Consider the following 24498-nt stretch of genomic DNA (forward strand, 5'->3'; position numbering starts at 1 on the left):
AAGCCCTAATCTCCACTGTGAAGTTATTTGGGGGTGGAACCTTTGGGAGGTAATCAGGTTTAGATGAGGTCATGAGGGTGGGGTGCTTGTGATGGGATTAGTGCCCTCAAAGAAGAGACACCAGAGAGCTTGCTGGTTCTTCTCTCTGCTGTGTGAGAAGATGACTATCTGCAAGCCAGGAAGCAGGCCGTCATCAGAACCTGACCATGCTGGCACCTGGACCTTGGACTTCTCAGCCTTCAGAACTACAAGACATACATTTCTGTTGTTTAAGCTGCCCAGCCTGTGGTATTTTGTTATGGCAGACTTCTAATCCTTTCCCACCTAGAAATAAATTTCATCAACCATTAAAGATCTGTCCTTCCAGACCCTGTATGTATGCCCATGTGCACACGCACACACACATTTTTACATGAAGGGATCATATTGCACATACTGTCCTGAGATGTGCATTTTACATTTGATAATATAACATGGACATCTTTTCCTATATATCCACCTCATCCCTTTCACACCTGTGAAATGCATACAATAATACATTTAACCAACTGATGAATGTTTTGGTTACTTTTAATTTTTGCTGTTTTTGATATTTTAAACAATGTTGCAACTTTTTTTCAAATATCTTTTAATCCATGCCCAGTTACTTTCTTTTTTTTTTTTTTTTTTTTGAGATGGAGTCTTGCTCTGTCACCCAGGCTGGAGTGCTATGGAGCCATCTCGGCTTACTGCAACCTCTGCCTTCTGGGTTCAAGCGATTCTCCTGCCTCAGCCTCCTGAGTAGCTGGGATTACAGGCATGTGTCACCATGCCCAACTAATTTTTGTATTTTTAGTAGAGAGAGGGTTTCACCGTGTTGGTCAGACTGGTATCGAACTTCTGACCTCGTGATCCGCCCGCCTTGGCTTCCCAAAGTGCTGGGCATGCCCAGCTATTTTCTTAAATTAAGTTCTATAAAGTGAATTACTAGGGCAAGGCATGTGCAGTTTTTAAGAACTTGTGATGCAAGAATGCCCATGACTTCATACTCTTGCCAACCATGAGCATTAACAATTGTTTACACTTTTGCTCATCTGAAAAGTACAATGTAATACAGTCGTGCCTTGCACAATGACATTTCAGTTAATGACGGACTGTATATACAATGGTGGTCCCATAAGATTATAATGGAGCTGCACTATACAGGTGTACTATTTAAAAAAAAATCTTTTATACCATATTTTTACTGTACATTTTCTATGTTAGATACATTTAGTACTTATTTTTATGTTACAGTTGCCTAATGGTATTCAGTACGGTAACATGCTGTACAGGTTCGTAGCTTAGAAGCAAGAGACTATACCATATAGCCTACCTGTGTAGTGGGCTCTACCATTTTTGTGTAAGTGCACTCTACAATATTTGCACAATGGCAAAATTGCCATATGATGCATTTCTCAGAATGTACCCCCATTGTTAAGGGATGCATGACTATATTTCACTGTTTTTTAAATTCATATTTTTAGATATTGAATGATAAATGATGATTAGTATATTTAATGTTTTTTGGAGAGGCGATATTCAATAGTGATGGAGTGCTCAGGCTCTGGAGCTGAACTGAGAGCTTTTGAATCTTGGCTTTGCCCCATTGTCGGTGGTGAACCCTCGACAAGTTATTGAACCTCAGTGGGCATCAGTGTCTTTCTTTTTGATTCATTGATTTTATTTAAAAAAATTCTTATGACTTTTTCAGTTTTCAGTTTCATCAAAATTATACAAAAAGTCAAACAGATCCATAAAGATTATTCACATAAAAAGCATTTCTCTCCACTTCCCTCTCCTTAGAGTCAACCACTTTCAATCTTTTTAGCTAATTGTATTGGTGCTATAATCTAAATGTTTGTGCCCCATGCCCCCAAATTTATACCTTGAAACCGAATCCCCAGTGCAATAGTATTAAGAGGTAGGGCCTTTAGGAGCAGATTAGGTCTTGAGTGAAGCTCTCATGAATGGGATTACTGCCCTTATAAAAGAGGCCTGAGTGAGCTTGTTTGCCCTGTCTGCCAATGAAGACGAAGCTAGAAGGCTTCATCTTTGAAGCAAAGGGTGAGTCTTCCCCAGGGACTGAGTCAGCTAGCACCTTGAACTCAGGATTTCCGGGCTCCGGAACTGTGAGCAATACATTTCTATTGTTTATAAATTACTCAGTTTAAGGTATTTTGTTAGAGCAGCCGGAATGGACCAACCCAGTTGGTATTTACTTCCAAGTAATAACACATGTATTGCAACTTCTGGAATTTTCAGTTTTAGACTGTTGATTCCCCATTATGGAAGGCAAGGATTGAACTCTCCTTTACCCCCTCTACCTCCATCCTAGCTCTAGCAAATGTGCACACTTCTTGTCTCCACATTCTCTATATGACTATGTCTCCATTTTCTCCACATGATTATATTGCAATCATGCCAATATTTTATTCATCACTGAAATACACAGTATATTATGATAAATGTTCCTCTCTTGAACAACTTAATATTGTCTTATTTTTAGTTTTTATCTACTTTTCTCTTAATCGTCCTGAAATTTACAAATTTTCTAAATCTTCTTTCAGCTGTTCAGATGCTTCAGGAATTTTATCAATGTCCTCTTGTCTCAACAGAATATAGCTGGCAATCCTCTTTTATGCAGAGGTTAAGGAATTATACTTCCTATATGTTCAGGAAATATTCGATCGGGCTTTTTGTTCCTGTGACCCAGTTCTGATTGCAAGGCAACCACACGCAACTTCTACCCAGGTGCACTGTTTTCTGTTTGCATTTCCACCTCAAGCTCTCCATGCTAACAGACGCATTAAAAGCCTGAGGCCTAGCAAGGCAAAAATTGTTTCCCAAGGCTACCCAAGGATCAGACCAGAATTTGATCTTCTGATACCTTGTTTGGCCTATTTAACTGGTTAACCATTTGTCCCTGCTCTTAAACTGCTCCAATTCCTTAAACTTGTAGAGCCTTTACTCTGAACAGAAAAATTAGAATTCTCATTATCGCAGACGTAGCTGCCAAAGCCCCTTCAGGTTAGGTGATATCAAATGGAGGTAGGGTCGCATCTCCACCCTTAGAATAGGTGATCACAAACTGTTAATCAGCAATGCTAACTGCAAGTGGAAACTTATGGAGAATAATTGATTACGGTTAAGGCATGACTTTAGGAATTCTTTGTAAGTCTAGCTTATAAAGAAAAATCCCTTGGCTTGAAATTTTCTAAAATTAGACTCAAGGAAGTTAGATAAGAGTATGTTTGAGACAAATGAATCTGTTCCAAGTTTTTCAAAGGTGCACCAACATAGTAAGGTTCAAGCTATCCACAAATATTATTTATATGCCACTGGCAAGGGGCTGTGATCAATGTCTGTTTCTTGAAGGCAGAAGTGTGACCCAAAATCTTCTGAAACAAAGAAGACGTTTATCTTTTTCAACATCAAATTTGCCCGTATGTTATCAAGATGAATCCATGGATTGCTACAAACCATATGAACCCCTAAAGGGAAGCTTTCTTACTTCCCCAAAGGAAGATGCTACAGCAACTTTCATCATTGCCCAAAGACAGTTGTTTGAGCCGATGCTGACCATGGCATGCAAGGTACCTTGCTCGGCAGTGACTAATCAGTTTCCCACAGGACTCTGTGGTGTAGTGGGCTCCAGAGGAAGTCAACGGCAATGAATCACAGTGCTCAGGAATGAAAAATACAGCTGTGATTCACATTAACTCAAAGAAAAGGTTGAGGGGAAACAAACCTAAAAATTAAAACCACACACACGCACGCATCAGCAAATACCACACCGAGCATGTCAGGGAAGCTTCTGCTTTTGAAAAGTCCAAAGAAGAAAAAGAAAAGCCACTTTCCAAAACAAGTTGCAAGACCGAACTCGTACAATGCACAATGTAGTTCCATAAAAAGAAATAAATTACTTTCAGTGAACTTGGTTTTTGTTAGAAGAAAAAGGGAGCCAATGTATTGTTTTTGACCTAATTTCAAAGATTCCTATGTATACCTTCTTTAACTTTTATTGACTACTATCAAACTTTTAAATTTTAGCTTTTGCTTAAATTATTTTACCTTTGTAAGCAGAATTCTTGCCCCATTATAGGCCTTCTCTTAACTAGCATAAATTGCTTTCTCAATAATGAATTATCTAGGAACACAAAATAAGAAAGTGCAAGTTGGATTCATTGTTGTTAGACTCAACAGGCAATTTAAAAAATAAATAAACAAAACTCAAACCTCAAAGTTATTAGGACTGATCACTTTGAAACCTGCTGGAAATACTGCAAAAAGCCATAGAGCTCAGAGCCAGTTAATAATCCACACAGATACAAATTTGAGTTTCTTTGTTGGTGCTTAAACGGATAAATATTACATGACCAAGTTTATAAAACATAAAATTAAGTTAATATTTGGATAGGATTTGGTTTATTCTAACACCAGAAATGGCCAAGTGGATTTTAAAATCAGTGTAGAACAGGGCCAGGCATGATGGCTCACACCTGTAATCCTGAGACTTTTTGGGAGGCTGAGGTGGGAGGATCACTTGCGGCCAGGAGTTCAAGGCCAGAATGGGCAACATATCAAGACCATGTCTCTACCAAAAAAAAAAATTAGCTGGGTATGATGGCATGCACCTGTAATCCCAGCTACTTGTGAGCCTAAGGTGGGAGAATGCTTGAGTTCCAGGAGTTCTAGTGCGGTATGATTGTGCCACTGCACTCCAGCCTGGGTGAAAGGGCAAAACCCTATCTCCAAAATATAAAATGTAAAATTACTATAGACCAGAGACTGAATGACTTTAATCACGTGAGAGGCGGAGGCTTTAGGTGGACATCTGGGGTGAGATGTTGTGTGACCACACCAGTTGTTGTGAGTGATTGTTGTTGTAATCAGTGATATTAGACAATAAACATGTCATCTCATTTTGGAAGGCAAAGTCAATCAGTGACAAGGCAGAGTCAGACTTGTGGAAGTACTGGGGAGGGGGTGGGAGGAGGGGAAGGGGCAAGTGTGCACGGCGACCTCCTGTCCACCTACCAAACATGGGTCCAAACACCCCAGGGAGCTGAGCCCCAGGCAAGCGGCTGGATTGGACCTTACTTAACATGATTTATTTTTGTCTGATTTTTCCAAGCCTGATAGTCTCCCTGGGCCAAGCTAACCAAATGACTGAAATCTTCACTTTATATTTTATTGTGTGACCTTGTAAACACACATTTGCCCTTCATTTGCCAGTAAGAACGTAAGAAAACAAAGCAACATTAGACACAGCATTTTGGGCTCCAATGCTTTGTTCTCTGTTTCTTGCATGTGATGCCACTATTTTTCTATTCTGACCTATTTAGCACATTTTGCTGTTTACCAAGACTGGAAGAGATTATTCATCATTTCAAATTACCCATCTGGAAGGCATTTTATAAACATGTCTAGTTTTCTATAATTTATTTATATTTCCAGATATCAAGATTCCTAAAATATGTTGAAACCACACCCCAGATAATAAAGACTATGTATTATTTTCCAGTTGAATTTTTTCAGTATTTTTGGTAATAAAATTATGATACAACAGGTGACACAATTAATCATGTGGGACATTCAAACCCGGTGCTTTTTATATATTTAAAATAATTTTTTATTTTTTAAAAAATACATGTTTGTGGCTGGGCGCGGTGGCTCACGCTTGTAATCCCAGCACTTTGGGAGGCCGAGGCGGGCGGATCACGAGGTCAGCAGATCGAGACCACGGTGAAACCCCGTCTCTACTAAAAATACAAAAAAAAAAAAATTAGCCGGGCGTAGTGGCGGGCGCCTGTAGTCCCAGCTACTCGGAGAGGCTGAGGCAGGAGAATGGCGTGCATGACCGATGTTCCACTGCACTCGCCTGGCGACAGACAAAATCCGTCTCAATACATGTTTGTTACAGAACATTTAGAAAATACAAATTTTAAAAGCTACATGTCTATTTATTAATCCTTTGGAGTACATCCTTCCAGAATTTTTATGCACCTGTCGCTACTTTTTTATTGTGTTTTGCTTCATTTTGTAATTCCTATTATAACCTGACATGTATTACGTATTTATTTGCCCAGTTGGTATAATCTATTTCTCCCACTCGAATGGAAGCCTCTTAGGAGAAAGTACTCTGCCACTTTTGTTCACTACTAAGCCCCACTAGCCTCACGTAGTATCTGGTACGTATTCGGTGTCCATAAAAGAAAGAATGAATGAATAGTTGGTGCTCACTGAATATTTGAAGAATTGAAAGAAGCCACGAAGTACAAGCCAACTGACCCAAAGTCATGATATGGCAAATGGATGGGAACTTCTCTCTTTTCCACCTCATATTTCTTGATTTCCTCTGCTATTGGCCGATTAGCCCATTAATCTGAACTCAGTCAATTAGCTGCAGGCATGCAGTTGATTCATTATATGAGAACTAGAGAGAAGTAGTGATCTGGGGGCAAGGGAAAGAGTGGTGACCCCCACAAATGGGGCTGACTGTGGGAGAGGCCACTGTGGAGTGGAGAAGAGTGGGGAAGTCTATCGCTGAGCTTGATAGTGCCTGTGTTCTTCCTGCAGAAGTGGTGAATGAATAGCTCCCCTCAATTCCCCCATTCTCAGAATCTGACCCTGCACTGTTAGGTGGATACAAAGCAAGTGACTCTTGATCAGACCCGAAGGGACAATGCTGAGGAATCTGAGTAACTTCTGCAGTAACCAAAGAAAGAAGATAATCATGAGTACTCTCATGTCTTTCTTTACCCGACATCTGGACATTTTAACCACCAACTTCCTATTCACAGACAAAAAGTAATCCAGGGAGTACTGTTACCAGACAATGACTATTTTTAACAAAAGATTTAAAGTCTGATCTTGCTTTTCCTTTTGATTCTTTCAGTGAGGATGTCCACGCTATGAAACAATTCCCAAGTATGCCATTCTGATGGGGGCGCTGCAGTGTGATGGGAGCTAGAATTGCTTTTTTAACTTTTTATTCGGAAATAATTTTGAACTTACAGAAAATAATTGCAATTATCCAAACCCTTACTACTCAGGAAGGAGAAAAACAACCCAACACAAAATAAGCAAAAGATTTGAACAGACATTTTATCAAAGAAGCTATGCAAATGGCAAATGAGCACATGAAAAGATGCTTAACATCATTAGTCTGTAGGGAAAGGCTAAAACCACAATAAGATGCCACGACACATCTATCAGAAAGGCTGAAATAGAAAAGAGTGATATTACCAACTGTCAATGAGGACTCAGAGAACTGGAAGCATCATACATAGTTGATGGGAACATAAAATGGTACAGTCTCTTTGGAAAACAGTTGGGTAGTTTCTTAAAGAAATAAACATAAACTTAACACATCACCCAGAAATTCCACTCATGGGTATTTACTCAAGAGAAGTGAAAATATGTGTCCACAGGAAGACTTGTATGTGGGTGTTCACAGTAGCATGATTTATAACAATAAAACTAAAAACAGTCCAAATGTAGAATGGATAAACAAAATGTGATAAATCCATGCAATGAAATACTATTCAGCTGTAAAAAAAGAACAAGCTATTGATACCTGCTACAAAGTGGATGACTTTAATAACATTATGTTGAGTGGGAAGAGTCAGGCACAAAAGACCACATATGGTATAGTTCCACTTATGTAAAGTTTCTGGAAAGCTGTATAAATTTACTAAAACACTACACTGGTACACTTAAAATAGGTAAATTTTATGGTATGTAAATTATACCCAAATAAAGCTTTTTTAAAAAATGGGAGCATATTCTAAATATTGTTTGTACTGTGCTTTTTTCTACTCAAAACTATAACTCAAAGAGAGTTTCATATTAGCACAGGAGATGGCCCTCATTTTTTAGTGGTTATAATGGTTCGTTGTACGATTGTGCCCAAATTTAAGTAACTCAAATAGCCGTGAACCAAAAGTTCTCATTTCCCCATTCAGACCAAAGACCTTGTAGGCGTACAGTTTCTGCACTCAGTTTTAAAAGCTACAAATTCGTTCCTTCCTTGCCTCAAAATCTCTTGAGCACCCTGTGATGGATGCTAATGGTGCCTCCCTTGTCCCCTCCACACCCACTGTTCCCATCCATGCCAAGGGTTTCCCACTGCAGGTACCCGTGAGTCTCTTCCTGAAGTCTCTCTGGAGACAGGAGCATCCTTGAATCACGCATGGGTGGCCAGAAGTGCCAGGAAGTTACTGCCTTTTGGAGCAGTCCTCACCAATGATGGAAGGAAGTTGTGGATAAACACCCCAGCTCCCTCACTCTGTGGGTAAAACCACTCGGAGGTGAGGTCTCCAGCACCTCGCAGAGCTCCCAGCACCACTGAGCCCCTGTTGCCAATGGCGGCATCTGATCTTTAACACTCGTTCTTTCCCTTCTCTCTCCCGTTTCCCTACTCCTCCTCCATCCTTCTGGAATCACTCACCAAATAAATTACTGCATCTAAATCCTTGTCTCGGGGGACCAAAATAAACCACCACCAAGAAGCGACAGTTACTAACTGGTTTATACATCTGGTACTTTCCGCTTTATCCTTGTGCATTTTTTTTATATTAAACAATCTTTATTTGAAAAACAGTACCTTGGCCGGGCACGGTGGCTCACGCCTGTAATCCCAGCACTTTGGGAGGCTGAGGTGGGCAGATCACGAGGTCAGGAGATTGAGACCATCCTGGCTAACACGGTGAAACCCCGTCTCTACTAAAAAAAAAAATACAAAAAAAAATTAGCTGGGCATGGTGGCGGGCGCCTGCAGTCCCAGCTACTTGGGAGGCTGAGGCAGCAGAATGGCGTGAACCCAGGAGGCGGAGCTTGCAGTGAGCCGAGATCATGCCACTGCACTCCAGCCTGAGCGACACAGAACGAGACTCCGTCTCAAAAAAAAAAAAAAAAGTACCTTATAATCTTAACACTATCAAACTTCAATAAGAGCAATTTCAGCATCAATAAACAGTAGCTAAACTAATGAGAGAGCAATCAAAAGTGCTTTCAGAACCTGGCTAAAGGGAAAACAGAATCAAATTGGCAGGTGCTCTGGACCCAAGAGCTCACATTGTGACCCACCTCCCTCTTGGGGGCCCTGGCAGCCCATGGTCCTCTTGGCACTTCTTTTTTCATTTCTTTGAGATGGAGTCTCACTCTGTCACCCAGGGTGGAGTGCAGTGGCACAATCTCGGCTCACTGCAACCTCTGCCTCCCAGGTTCAAGTGATTCTCATGCCTCAGCCTCCCAAGTAGCTGGGACTACAGGCATGCACCACCACACCTGGGTTTTGTTTTTTTTTTTGTATTATTAATAGACATGAGGTTTTGCCATGCTGGCCAGGCTGGTCTCCAACTCCTGACCTCAAGAAATCCACCTGCCTTGGCCTCCCAAAGTGCTGGGATTATAGGTGTGAGCCACCACGCCTGGCCCCTCTTGGCACTTCTGGGCTCCTGTGTGCTGTGGATGGTGGAGCCCTAGGAGCCAAAGGGCCACTCAGGAAAGGCTGCAACATGGCATTGCAGTCAGCCAGCTTCTGCCTGTCGTAGTCATTTTCTTTCTGCAGCACCTGGAGTTCTGTCTTAGTGGTCGCAGCGGCCATCTAGCTATCCTGGGCTATTCTCTTGTGGAAGAGGATCTCCCTCTGAAAACTGGAAGTGTCTTTCTTCAATTCCTGGGCCAGGTCTTGGGCCATCTTCTTGTAGTGGTTGTGGGTTGTGACATGTGGTTCATGTATGTGTGCACCTTGTGAAGTCTCTGGTCAAGGTCCAGGCAGTAGGCATCCTCCTGTGTGGACTCCCATGAGACCCCATCATGTGTTCTCGGTGGAGATCAGGCAGAACAGGAAGCGTCGGCTGTAGCTTCGGGAGCTCCCTCTCCAGCTGTGCCCTTGCACCCTGCAGAGTGGCCTGATCGCTGATCAGACTATGGACTTGTGCTGTGAGTTCTTTATGCCTTTGATTTCTTCCCACAGTTGCATGTCTGCTTCTCCAGTCTCCCCCTCAGGACATTCGAAGGATGCACCTAAGTCACCATCGTCATCCACACTGGTCAGAGGACTTGTGGCTGGGACGCTAGGGGACTGCCATATCCTGCTTCCGTGTTCTCCTCCATTGCCAAGTCCCCATCCTCCACATGGTCTCTACCACCCTCCAGCAGATGCAGGACACTGGGCTGGGGTGTGGACAGGGGAAGTCAGTCGCTTCACTCCAACATTTATGACTGTTTCATTCCTGCCTTGGCCTGCTTCGGCCTTCTTTGCCTGCAAGCGTTGCTTCCGTCTGACAATTTCCTGGTCGGGCAGCTCTGTAGGTTGCTGGTGGTCGCTGCTATCATTCAGATCATCCGCAGTTTTCCCCTGATCTTCTGCCCCGGCTGTGAAGTATATGGACATGCTTTGCATCAGTCACTTGGGGAAGTTCAGGAGGCTTCCTTTTTGATGCTTTTTTCAGAAGCTCACCTAGGTCCTGATGGGAAAGACCTGCTTATTTCATTCAGAACCCTAGGCAGAGGGTTTGGAGCAATCCAGGACTGGCCTGTGGCATGGGTGACATGAGGCCCCCCACCAGCCTGGGGTGCTGACTGCATCGTGGCTCTGGCCTTTCCTTGGACTATGCCCTGGACCGCACCCCTTTGGGCTGGCTCTGCCCTTCTTTTCACTGCATGTCATCTCCTGACCATAAAGGCCACCATAGCAGTGCATGCCCAGATCACCCAGGGTATCCCTAGGGTCGCTGGCCCTAGTCCCAGGATTCTGTACATCACTAGCACTGCCACCCACAGGGGGCCAGCAGCAGCTAAGTAGGTATTGCGTGGCGAGCAGCAGGCTCTCCATGGCTCCAGAGGGCTCTGCTGCTCTGTCTCCCCTTGCCAGTGGCCTGTGGACAGCTAACTGGAACCCTGCGGAGTGTTTTGTCTCTGACACAAACAAGGGCCCACCAACCAGAGTAGACCGTCCGTTGGGCTGGGGGAGGGGAGGAACCTTGTGCTTTAGAAAACTGTGTCCCTGATTTTGCTGTGCGAATAGAAAATGACATTACTTATACAGGGCGTTGGGGGAGTGGAAAGAGCTCATGGCAGACCCGAGCTGAGGCCACTCCAGGCCCCACCTGGCCCTACAGCACAGCTAGATGGTCAAAGCAGGGCCATGCCACAGCCCGTGTCTACACAGCATCCTCTTCTCGGCTTTCCTTCACCCGACTCCCCTTCCCCTGACTCCCATTGGGCCATGGCGGCCTCTCTGGCCCTGCTGGGGACCAGGCTCAGGGAGGAGAGGGGCGGCCTGTGACTGCCAGGTGTGGCCTGTGAATTTATACAAACAGAATCAAGCCACTAATCATGCAGGCATCTTAACGGCTTGCATAAGGCATATGATTTCATTCATAGTTTAATTAGAATGCACTGTAAGACACTAGCATCAAGGTCTGGGTTCATTGGCTTGCTTGCTTACCCAATGCAAGGACACAGTATAAATAACTTATAAGTGTTTGGAAAGACATTTAATCATTTAAGGCTTAGGTTTCTTCTGCAGGCCTTCTTTAGACGGCCAAGAACACAACAGTGATGCCACCCCTAGCATATGCTTTATGACTTATAACTCACAAAAAGCATAAAACTGCAAGTCTTTTCCATGCTAAGTTGGAAAAAGTCCTGTAAATTTATGACTGCAAATTCCAACCAACATAAAAGCTTTGCCTCTTCTCCTTCCAACTAAATTGCATCCATGCCAGATGAGAGAGCCAAGGTATTGAGAGAAGCACAGAAAAGACATTTTTGCAGAATCCAAAACCTTCTAAAATTTAGGAAAACACACACATCAATATGACTGACAATTTATTCAGTCTACTTGCTGCTCTTATTTCATTCTGACAAGTTTGGGCAACTGGTGTGTGCTGAATCCAAGTCTAATCGCTTGAGGCAGCTGCTGAGGTGTTAACAGGTTGTCACTGTGGAGGAACAAGCTCACCGTCTCCAAACACTTCATGATTCTAAGGTGAACAAAGCCATCGTACAAGATAAAGTAATAATTCCCAGCTCAGGTCTGAGATAAAGAGATTCCTGGAGCCTTAGGGTGTGCAGCTTTTAGTATCATCTCATCTCCCATTAATATGTTATTAATTTAATTCAATTAATTTAATACGTTATTAAATTCTAAGTTGTACTTAGAATATCATTAAGGTTTTGGGATTTTGCCAAAAGTGATAACTAAAACTAGCACTGGTAAAGACTTAAATTTCACATCATGTTTGCCCAATTTGGGAGAAGATAGAGGAAGCATGGTAGATTGCCTTATTGGTCTCAAGCCAAGGTCAACAGTGGAAACTCCTCCAGTGAAGGCAGAACACATTTCTCTGCCTCTTGACTTGGGTTTGGCCATGTGACTTGCTTTGGCTAATAGAATAATACAGAAATGTCAGTGTGCCAATTCCAAGCACAAGCTTTACAAGGTTTCTTGGTCTTCCACTTATACTCATGCACTTTTGCCATTGTCCCAAGGAGAGCTTTCCTCAGGTAGCCACGCCCACCAACCTGGACTTAGAGTGTGCTAAGTGTTGCTGGCCTGAACCCAGACGTCAGTGGGAAGCCAAGCCTAGCTGAACCTGTGCAGGAAGCAGCGTCACCTAGCTGAGCCCAACCTAGATCTGCCAGATCCCAGCTAACCTCTGTTTGCATGAGCTAAACAGATACTTATTATCAATTTCTTGTCTTTTTTTTTTTTTTTTTGAGACAGGATCTCACTCTGTTGCCCAGTCTGGAGTGCAGTGGTACAATCATGGCTCACTGTAGCCTCGAGCTCCTGGACTCAAGCAATCCTCCCACCTTAGCTTGCCTATTAGCTAGGACTACAGATGCACACCACCGTGCCTGGGTAATTTTTGTTATCTTTTGTAGAAGTGGGGTTTCACCATGTTGCCCAGGCTGATCTCAAACTTCTGTGCTCAAGCAATCCTCCCACCTCAGCCTCCCAAAGTGCTGGGATTACAGGTGTGAGCCACTGCGCCCAGCTCAGTTTTCCTACTGAGTTTGGAGATGGTTTGTTGCACATGTAAGAGCTGATGCCAGAGCAAAGGGGAAGTACAGGAAGCCAGGGGGAATAGTGCATAGTAGGTTTCTCCTCTTTCCTTCTCTGGAAAAATGGGTGGCAACGTACAGGATATAATCATGATGTTCATAGTTGCTTTTTAAAAAGTCCATCTCACGCCAGTTAGAATGGCGATCATTAAAAAGTCAGGAAACAACAGATGCTGGAGAGGATGTGGAGAAATAGGAACGCTTTTACACAGTTGGTGGGAGTGTAAATTAGTTTAACCATTGTGGAAAACACTGGGGCGATTCCTCAGGGAACCAGAACTAGAAATATCATTTTACCCAGTGATCCCATTACTGGGTATATACCCAAAGGATTAGAAATCATTCTACTATAAAGACACATGCACACTCACGTTTACTGCAGCATTGTTCACAATAGCAAAGACTTGGAACCAACCCAAATGCCTTTCAGTGATAGACTGGGTAAAGAAAATGTGGCACATATACACCATAGAATACTATGCAGCCATAAAAAAGGATGAGTTCATGTCCTTTGCAGGGACATGGATGAAGATGGAAACCATCATTCTCAGCAAACTATCACAAGGACAGAAAACCAAACACCGCATGTTCTCACTCATAAGTGGGAGTTAAACAATGAGAACATATGGACACAGGGTAGGGGAGCATCACACACTATGGCCTGTTGGGGGCTGGGGGGCTGGGGGAGGGATAGCATTAGGAGAAATACCTAATGTAGATGACAGGTTGATGGGTGCAGCAAATCACCATTTCTAGCAGAAATGGATAAATACCTGGACAAAAAGACCCTCCCAAGACTGAACCAGGAAGAAGTTGAATCCCTGAATAGACCAATAGCAAGTTCTGAAATGTTGAGGCAGTCATAAATAGCCTACCAACCAAAAACAAAACAAAACAAACAACAACAAAACAAAACAAAACAAAACAAAACCCAGATGGATTTACAGCTGAATTCTACCAGAGGTACAAAAAGGAGCTGGTACCATTTCTTCTGAAACAATTCCAAACAATTGAAAAGGAAGGACTTCTCCCTAACTCATTTTATGAGGCCAGCATCATCCTGATACCAAAACCTGGCAGAGATGCAACAAAAAAATAAAACTTCAGGCCAATATCCCTGATGAACATTGATACAAAAATCCTCAATAAAATACTGGCAAACCAAATCCAGCAGCACATTAAAAAGCTTATTCACCACGATCAAGTCAGCTTCAACCCTGGGATGCAAGGCTGGTTTGACATATGCAAATCAATAAAGGTAATTCATCATATAAACAGAACTAAAGATAAAAACCACATGATTATCTCAATAGACGTAGAAAAGTCCTCCAATAAAACTCCACATCCCTTTATGTTAAAAACTCTCAATAAACTAGGTATTGAGGGAACATACTTTAAAATAATAAGAGCCATTTATGACAAACCTACAGTTAATATCACACTGAATGGACAAAAGCTGTATGCATTCCCCTTGAAAACTAGCACAAGATAAGGATGCCCTTTCTCACCACTCCTATTCAACATAGTATTGGAAGTTCTGGCCAGGACAATCAGGCAAGAGAAAGATGAAAAGGGAATTCAAATTGCCTTTGTTTGCAGATGACATGATCCTATATCTAGAAAACCACATTATCTCAGCCCAAAAGCTTCTTAAGCTGATAAGCAACTTCAGCAAAGTCTCAGGATGCAAAATCAGTGTGCGAAAATCACAAGCACTGCTATACACCAACAATAGACAAGCAGAGAGCCAAATCATGAATGAACTCCCATTCACAATTGCTATAAAGAGAATAAAATACCTAGGAATACAGCTAACAAGAGAAGTGAAGGGCCTCTTCAAGGAGAACTACAAACCACTGCTCAAGGAAATCAGAGATGACACAAACAAATGGAAAAACATCCCATGCTCAAGGATAGGAAGAATCAATATCATGAAAATGACCATACTGCCCAAAGCAATTTATAGATTCAATGCTATCCCCATTAAACTACCATTGATATTCTTCACAGAATTAAAAAATAACTACTTTAAAATTCACATGGAACCAAAAAAGAGTCAGTATAGGCAAAGCAATCTGGAGCAAAAAGAACAAAGATCTGATTTTTAGTTTTGAGTTTTACATGTAAGTCTTTAATCCATCTTGAGTTGACTTTTGTATAAGGTATAAGGAAGGGGTCCAGTTTCAATTTTCTGCATATGGCTAGCCAGTTTTCCTAGTACCATTTATTACATAGGGAATCCTTTCCCCATTGCTTGTTTTTGTCAGGTTTGTCAAAAATCAGATGTTTGTAGATGTGTGGTCTTATTTCTGAGATCTCTATTCTGTTCTTTTTGTCTATGTGTCTGTTTTTGTAACACTATCATGCTGTTTTGGTTACTGTAAACTTGTAGTATAGTTTTAACTCAGGTAGTGTGATGCCTCCAGCTTTGTTCTTTTTGCATACAACAAGCTTTCAATAAATGCTAGTTATTTTCCAACAAGACTTGCTTATCCTTATTACTATCAGGCTTCTAAGCTGCATCTGCTCGGGTTGAAAGAACAGAGTAGAATTGAGGAAAACAAAGAGGTAAAAGAGAATGAAGAGAAAGGAATACATTTCATCTTCATTAAGCCACTTTAAAATTCTCAGCCTACTGATGGCAGTGCTGGCCTTTCACTAATCAGTGAGCAGGTAGAACAACAGGAACAATAAAGCATTCTCCGTTAATTCTATTTAGTTAATGAAGTTCTATTGCACTGAGGGCAGGAGAAGCCTGAGAACAAGAGAAGATAAAAGAGAGTTCTAGTGGGAGAGGCTGGTTAGGTTGTGCTCCTTGGAGTATAGGTCTAAGGCATGGGAGGCATTTTCAAAGGACTGTGTCCAAGAGAGGATACATTGTTTCCAACAGGGCTCAGCAGGGACTGGAATACTTCCCTCAGGTGTGCAGATGACTGGGGCTTGCTCTAGGTGGTGCCAAAGCACTCCTTGGCATACCATGAAATAGGGCACTAAAACCTAGCTTTTGAAGGGGCCTTCAGGACTCAGTCAAGGTGGAGAAGGGGATGGGTCACTCAGTTGGTATTAAAAATTAACCATCCCTAGTGACCCAGGTGAAAGTAGGGACTACTCAAAGGTGGCTGACTGACTGCTTGCCAAGGAATTCTCCTTCAGTGATGTCATCCCTCCAGCCTGCCTTTCTATAACACAGCCTCACTCCAGACCTTCAGGAGCTCTGGCTATACTTTTTTTTTTTTTTTAAAGAAACTTTTTGTGCAGATAGTGCCCAAGCTGATCTTGAACTCCTGTCCTCAAGCAATCCTCCTGCCTCGGCGTCCCAAAGGGCTGAGATTACAGACATGAGCCACCACACCTGGCTTGGCCATACCTGGTAGGGGCAGCTCTTTCTGCCAAGCACGTAGGTCACCTAAGAACGGGGTGCTCGGGACAGGGCCCAGTGAAGTCACCCGGCCTGCTCCAAATTCCGCCTTGACACTGCCTAACTGGGTGATGTAGGGCAACTGACTTAACCTCGTGAGACTCAGCTTCCCCGTCTGTAAAATGAGAATAATAACAATCCCACCTGTATAGGGCTGTCATGGTGATTAAATGTGACAACAGATGCTGTGGTCATCAGTTCTCCAATGTTGTATATTGGTTTTTCCCTTCTTGAAAATATTTTTTGCTTGGATAACCTAATGAAATATTGTATCTCAGAGTCCTGTGGCAGTTCCTGTTATTGTTTATTTTACAATTGCATTTTATTGAAGTTATTTATTTATAAAAGTCAAACACAGGGATGTTTTATCTAACAGGAAGGACAGAGGAAGTGAGAAATAAATCTTTGGCCTCAAGAGACAAACCTACAACATCATGATAAGACGTCAGTATTTATACCTGGAACTATGCACTTCCTTACTCTGTCATCATTATTATCAAGAAAATTCACATCTAATGCTCTTTGGTGTTTATTTAACATGCATTTATTAGATACTTGCTCAGGTAAAGGTCTTTGCTAGAAGAAAAGAGGTGAGGAATAGGAAAGACAGACAAATCCCAGGCCTTCCCGAAATAAAACTAGGGATAGAGACATTGATGACAGAATCACTTAACGATGCCAGGCGCAGTGGCTCCGCCTGTAATCCCAGCACTTTGGGAGGCTGAGGCGGGCAGATCACGAGGTCAGGCAATCGAGGCCATCCTGGCTAACACAGTGAAACCCTGTCTCTACTAAAAATACAAAAAAATTAGCCAGGCGTGGTGGTGGGCACCTATAGTCCCGGCTACTTGGGAGGCTGAGGCAGGAGAATGGCGTGAACCCAGGAGGCAGAGGTTGCAGTGAGCCGAGATTGCGCCACTGTACTCCAGCTTGGATGACAGAGTGAGACTCTGTCTCAAACAAACAAACAAACAAACAAACAAAAAGAACTCCATCTCAAAAAATAATGACAATAAAATAAAGAATCACATAATGATTATTTTACATGATAAAGAAAAGAATATTGTGTAATATGAGCAGATACCACAGGATCTAAATTCATGGAGGGAAGGTAGACAGCTTCCTGAGAGAACTCTACATTTAAGTCAGAACAGGAGGCACCCAACCAGGGTCCAAATTAAGAAATAGAGCAGCAACTTATTGTGCAGAGATAGTTCTCTAACATTTTTCTCTCTTGTTCCTCTTACTCTGCAAGGATTTGCTTTCTCTGAGAGCAGTTGTGTCTACAGGGCAGCTAAGGCCCAGCTCCCAGCCCAGAAAGAATGTGTAGTTAGAGCAGTGGTGAACCTCACAAGCTTGAAGTCAGGCAGCCCCGGGTTGAAACTCCAGCAACACATTCAATAGTTGTGTGGCCTTGGGTAAGTCAGTTCATCTCATTCAACTTCTGTTTTCTTACTTGTAAACAAGTTTAATGATATCTTACGCTTAAAACAGTGTTGCTGTGGGTTTAAATGAGATAGCTGAAAACAACAATGTTTATTTTGCTCATGAATCTGCTACAGGAGCAGGGCTCAGCAGGGATGGTTCAGCAGGGACAGCTTATCTCTGCTCGATTTAGCATCAGTGGGGGCAGCTCAAAGGCTGGGGGCTGCAGCCAGCCTTCTAAGTCCCATGTCAGTGGGGCTGTCAACTGGAGCACCTACATGTGGCCTCTCTGCAGGGCCTGACTTCCCAGAAACATGGTGGCTGGGTCTCAAGGACATGTATCCTAAGGGATTTAGAGAGCTAGGTGGAAGCCCCGTCACCTTTGCTAATCAAGACTTTGATGTCACTCGGCGTCACTTTGCCACATTCTTTATGTCAAGGCAGTCACTGGGTCCTGCTCAGATTCAAGGAGAGGGAAAATAGACCTCTCCACTTGATCGAGGAGTAGCAAGGTTTTGGAGGAGCCGTGACTGTGACCTGTGTTGGAAAATATGATCTGCTGTAGTGGCCTATACTGAAATCCCATCAATGCAATTTCCTTTCAGTGTGAAGATTTATAATTCTATGAAAAAAAATCTACAAAAAGTGGAGAACAGGAAGCCAGGTGGTGGGAACTGCAGAAAGAGAAGTAGAATCATTACTGCCATGTCCTCTTTCAGTTATTGCCAGGTTCTTTGTACTCGGTGGTGGTGTCATCCCTCAGACGGGGCAACAGCAGTGCCCACCTCGTGGTGGTTTGTGATAATTGAATGAACTAACCCATTAAAGTGCTTAAAGCTGTGCTTGGCCCATGATGAGTGCTCTGAAAATGTGAATGGTTTCCGTTTATGCTTGTGGGCTCCTAACTTGTCCTGATCTTGATGTGGCCCTGCTGCCAGTGTATCATGGACAGAATCCCTCAGACAGCTGGAAAACATCCTCCGTGTTGCTCTGTCGGAGCAAAGTCCCTTCCACAGCCACATACCACAACTATAGCACACGATATTCCCAATCACATTGATGAGCTTGGAAATGAAGAACACGCTAGGATGGCACACACTGGGTTTATGGTCTCGCTGCTACGTACCCCTTCACACCAGCATCTGTTCTCCTCTCTCACTGCAGTTCAGCCCAACCTCCTCAGTGTTCTGAAGGGCTTGCACATTTTTTCTTTTCTGATAGACGTTCAGAAGTCCAGATCTCTCGTCTCCATCTACAACGCAAAAATTGACCATTCAGCATTTTGTATGTATATTAAAAACACAATGAACAACCACACAGAGGACTTGCTTCCTAGCCTGGCTCTGGGAGGAGACATTGCTAAATGAGAACACAGTGATGGCCCTTCCTTCCCATCCCTGGTCCTCCACCTCTGGACCAGGAAACCGAGGAGGGAGATTTCTTTACCAGAATGCCCTCTAAATGCCTGTGCCAATGCTCAGATTTTAAAAACTCTAAATGGTCTTTCATGAATGGAACTAATCAACAAACATCCTGTCTTCCCCACCAGTTAAGTGACAATACATTTCTTTCCCTTATCCCTTGCATCACATCGCTTCCTACAAAAAGGATCCCGAAATCTTCCAGTCTAGGATTCTGGAGATGGGACTAATCAGAATAAGAAATTCCTATATTGCCAGGCACAGTGACGGACATCTATAATCCCAGCACTTTGGAAGGCAGAGGCAGGTGGATCGCTTGGTCTCAGGAGTTTGAGACCAGCCTGGGCAACATGGTGAAATCCCGTCTCTACCAAAAATACAAAAAATTAGCCAGGCATAGTGACACACGCCTGTGGTCCCACCTACTCGGGAGGCTGAGGTGGGAGGATCGCTTGAGCCTGGGAGGCTGAAGTTGCAGTTAGCAGAGATTATGCTACTGCACTTCAGCCTGGGTGACAGAGTGAGACTCCATCTCAAAAAAAAAATTCCTATATTATCCTATATTTCATTTTTAACTGTTTGAATCAGTATCCTAGCCTTTTCAAAATTACCTAAGTACATGCATGAATGCAGTCACCTTGCTTGAAAATGCAAATATTAGATCAAAGCTCAAGTTCCCTTTGACCATCACCATTAACTTCTATATCCTTGGCAGAAGTGGTCATTTTTATAATTTAAATTATATCTTTCCAGATTGCTTCTGTGCATTCCAATATCCTATTACACACACACACACACACAAACACACATGCACACACACACATACACACACGTGTATGTGTTTTTTTTCTAAATATATGTTTCTCATGTGCTCCACTCTCCTGCTTGTTCTAGCCTCAGGATGTCCTGTCAAACTCCCGACATCGGTATAAGAAGGTTATCTCATTCCTTTTTTTCCCATTGCTTTCCTAATACTTCATAGTCTTGGCTCCTCTGTCAGGCTCTATAACTGGCCTCTGACTTCCTTCCCTGCCATCTCCTCCCCTGGAACTCTCGCACACAGATGCACACACAGCCCTTCCTTCACGCCTGGGTCCATGTTAGCTTTCTGGCCTGGAATATCCTCCCTGTCCCTCTCCTCTTCCTTGAGAAGATTCAGCTCTTGGGCTGGGATGCAACATACTTGGGCTTCAGTCCCAGATGAGTTGCTCAGGCAAATTATCTAACCCGGGTTCTTATATAAAAAATAGGGTAATTGTAATAGCATTTATTTACTTCAAAGCATTGCTCTAAAGATTAAGTAGAATAGGCTGGGCAAGGTGGCTCACGCCTGTAATCCCAGCACTTTGGGAGGCCGAGGCGGGCGGACCATGAGGTCAGGAGATCGAGGCCATCCTGGCTAACACATTGAAACCCTATCTCTACTGAAAACACAAAAAACTAGCCGGGCGTGGTGGTGGGCGCCTGTAGTCCCAGCTACTCAGGAGGCTGAGGCAGGAGAATGGCGTGAACCCGGGAGGCGGAGGTTGCGGTGAGCCGAGACACCGCCAACCTCAGCAACAGAGCAAGACTCCATCTCAAAAAAAAAAAAAAAAAAAGATTAAGTAGAATAATCCATAGAAAGCATTGGTCCACTGCAGGTTATTTAGTAAATACTCAAACAATGTGAACTGCCACCACCGTCAGTGTTAGTGATCATCATCATCATCATTTTTCAGGAATCATTTAAATCCCACTTTCCTTCTTAATCCAGATTTTCCTCTGAACTCCCGCTTCACACACAGATAGGACTACTCAAAATCGTCCCAATAAACATTAAGCTACGTTGACATCACTTCACAATGTCTTCTAATCTTTACTAATAGGTAGGCCTTGGATTCAATGTACTGCCTCACTGTATTCAGGGTGAGCTTCACAAATCACAAAGAGTAAAGGGAACCTGTTGCATGATTTACATTATGGTGTTAAATAAGTATGTGCAAATAAAATAACTAGGTGTAAACGGCCTATGTTCTTGCTTTTACATAGTTATAAAACCAAGCACAATCGTAAATTATATAAGAACAAGAATGTAAATGAATATAATTAAAAGCAACTCAATTAATGCAAGGGATAATGTTTTCCTGAAACTCAGTCACTCTTGCATCATAAATACGGTGGGCCTGCATATTCTGAGAGAGGAAGGGCTTACATGAGAGAACAAGCCAAAAATTACCGTGACAGCTAATTTGCTGTGTGCAGAGGCTGACACTAGTGACAGGCACCTATAAACTGAGACCACCTGGGGGAACAGCAGACTCCAGTGCCATGCGTCATGCTGATGCTGGGACACTCACTGACTGAGTGGAATGGCAGCTGGAATTGCTCACACAATTCAAATTATTCCAATCTCTTTCACTCTGTCTTTGAATTCTCTCACTACATTTCTGTATCTGAACTACCAGGCAGCTTTCATTCATCCTCCCCCATTACACTGCATTTGGCCTTCACTTTGGGGAAAAAAAAAACAAAAAACAAAAAACATTGACTATGTGTGAAGCCTCCTCTGACCATCTTCATACCTTGCAACAATCTCAGTTTATGGGACGATTTGGCCCCAAGGCAAATTAAATAAACTCAAACTCAGAGGCAGGCACTGAAATTACTTGGCAGAACTTGGTCCCCAGGCTCAATTCTTTGGGATTCTCCAACCTGGCTGCACACCTGTGAAGCTTTAAGCAAGCTCCAAGCCCAGAGTACACCCCAAATCAATTTGGGGGTGGGAACCCTATTTTTGAAGCTTCTTGCGTGATTCCAATGTGCACTGAAGGTTGAGAACAGGAATCTATTGACTCATAGCTTTCAAACACGTTTGACCATCCTTCCATGGTAATAAATATATTTCACATCATGATCCATACCCAGGCATATACATACAAAACAGAAACAAACATTTTGTAGAACAATACTTAACTGTTACTACCAACCACACACTCTAATATTTTCCATTTTCTTCACTTTTATTTGAAACAACGCTAGATATACCCAACTTCACCCCTTAATGAACCACAGTTCACTGGGGGATCATGACCTACAGCTTGAAAAACATTGCTGTAGTTAGTCCAGAATGTAATTTGATTAATTAGTAAATGTTGTCCTTGATATAAAAACATACCGGATTTCAGACATTCCAAAGGAGGATATGTGAATCCCTAAGAATAAGTCCATATAGAGGCCCATTTTGAAAATCTTCACTATGGACCAAATCCTTCATTTTACAAAACAGAAAAGCTCAAACTCCTACATACATTCCTCCTGGATGTGTATGTGCCTGTGGGTGTTACACTTTGCCCTAACCTGCTTTTCTTTTCTCTTTTCTTTTCTTTTCTTTTTTCTTTTCTTTGCTCTTTTCTTCCTTCTCTTTCTTTCTCTTCTCTTCTTTCCTTTCTTTTTAGACAGTTTCATTCTGTCACCCAGGCTGGAATGAGATGGTGCAACCTCGGCTCACTGCAAGATTATAGGCTGAGCCACTGCGCCCAGCCCTTTATTTCATATTTGCATGTGCCATTTTGTCTGTTTGAAAAATCCTTAAATGACGACACTGTGGACCCTTAAACATAGAGCTTTTGGAGCTTAGTGATGTTGCTTCAGTGTGTGTTATTTGGGGGTGCTGGTCTTTTTTTCCTTTGCCCATGATGCATGGGGTAGGTATGTGCATTTTAACATTCGTTGACTGGGTTTTAGCATTCTAAGATATATTTCCAATTTGGATTTGACACAATGGCACTCTAAGGAGGCTGAAAAAAATGCTCATTTGGTCTTATAGAGAAGGGGATTTGCTGTCACGTGCAGGATCTCAATAGTTAGGCTGTTTTCCAGCCTAGAACCCCTTCTAACATCAGACTGTATTGTTTTAGATCTCTGACACCCCTATCTCATGGGCAAAATAAAGGGTAATAAAAAATCCAATTTTCATTAATATTGCTTCAGTAGCATCTACAAGTATTTAAAACTAAGTTTTCTGAGGACCTGAGGGGAAAAAAAACTCACCAGGCAAAATGCTATTGGTCAACTTCCAAAGGGGTTTTTACTTGAAAACTACAATAAACAGCCAAACCCAAACAATCTAAAAAATAGACACGAAACTGAACTTGCACTGAATATGTATGACATATGCTACAACATCTAACAGAAACTAAGATAGTACTACAGAAACAAAAACACTATAGCCACTTACAAATGGTGCTTTTCCGTAAGAAGAAATATAATCACATATTAAAAACAGAAACAGAATGACTGAGACTTCCCGGCGAGTCCGGGTTGAGCAGCTGGAACAACTTGGGATGCTGTCCTGACCTTCCTGGGCCAGTGTCACCGCATGTGTACACAAGAGCATTTCCTCAGCAAAGTGCCTGTGCTTTCAATGGGTTATTGAACTTTAACGGGGTTGTGTTCCTAAGAGAAATGCAAATTCATTTAAAACTTACACTGGTTTCTCAACAAACTAGAATTTCTCTAAAGACAACTGAAGTGTTTCTACCTTTGAGGATTCTAAATTGTCTTAAATTTTAATTTAATTTTTCTATGGAGGAAAGCCAAATTTATGAAGGGGATTGTCTTGATCAGAATTATTCATGAATTAACCAAATGTGGATTAAGCATCTAGTAGGTGCGAGGCGTTGTGAGAAATCCTGAGTCGCTGTTTTCATAGAAACCCTGAAGTCCTTATAAAGAAATTTATGAATTAAAACCTACAAGGTAATAACAGGTTGAAGAAAATGAAATAGAACTAGACTTAATTTTTCTTAATCCAGTAGTCACAACTCTAGAAACTGAAGTAGTTGCTTATTTTTCCACATATTTTGATAGCATCATCTAGAAGGTTCATATTAACGTTATTCATCATTACCTAGTATCACTGAATGCCACCACGCCTGGCTAATTTTTGTATTTTTAGTAGAGATGGGGTTTCACCATGTTGGTCAGGCTGGGCTCGAACTCTTGACCTCAGGTGATCTGCCCATCGTGGCCTCCCAAAGTGCTGGGATTACAGACGTAAGCCACTGCACCCAGCCCACTGAATCTTTTTTTGAAGATTTGCACATGTAGGCCACTTTCTGGGTGCCATTTTGAAATCTGCTATTGGTGGAGTTC

At 42.4% G+C, this 24498-nt stretch overlaps 1 protein-coding gene across 1 annotated transcript in view; it reads right to left on the reverse strand.

Moving 5' to 3' along the window:
• The window catches only part of RIN2 (Ras and Rab interactor 2), a 240683-nt gene that overhangs the window by 178647 nt on the left and 37538 nt on the right, over nucleotides 1–24498 (reverse strand). Inside the window, exon 2 of the mRNA XM_032142350.2 lies at nucleotides 19071–19196. The gene's annotated coding sequence lies outside the window, so the exon portion shown is untranslated. The remainder of the gene's footprint in view (nucleotides 1–19070; nucleotides 19197–24498) is intronic.

This window comes from Hylobates moloch, unplaced genomic scaffold (genome assembly GCF_009828535.3).
Source record: "Hylobates moloch isolate HMO894 unplaced genomic scaffold, HMol_V3 SCAFFOLD_21, whole genome shotgun sequence".
Lineage (NCBI taxonomy): Eukaryota > Metazoa > Chordata > Mammalia > Primates > Hylobatidae > Hylobates > Hylobates moloch.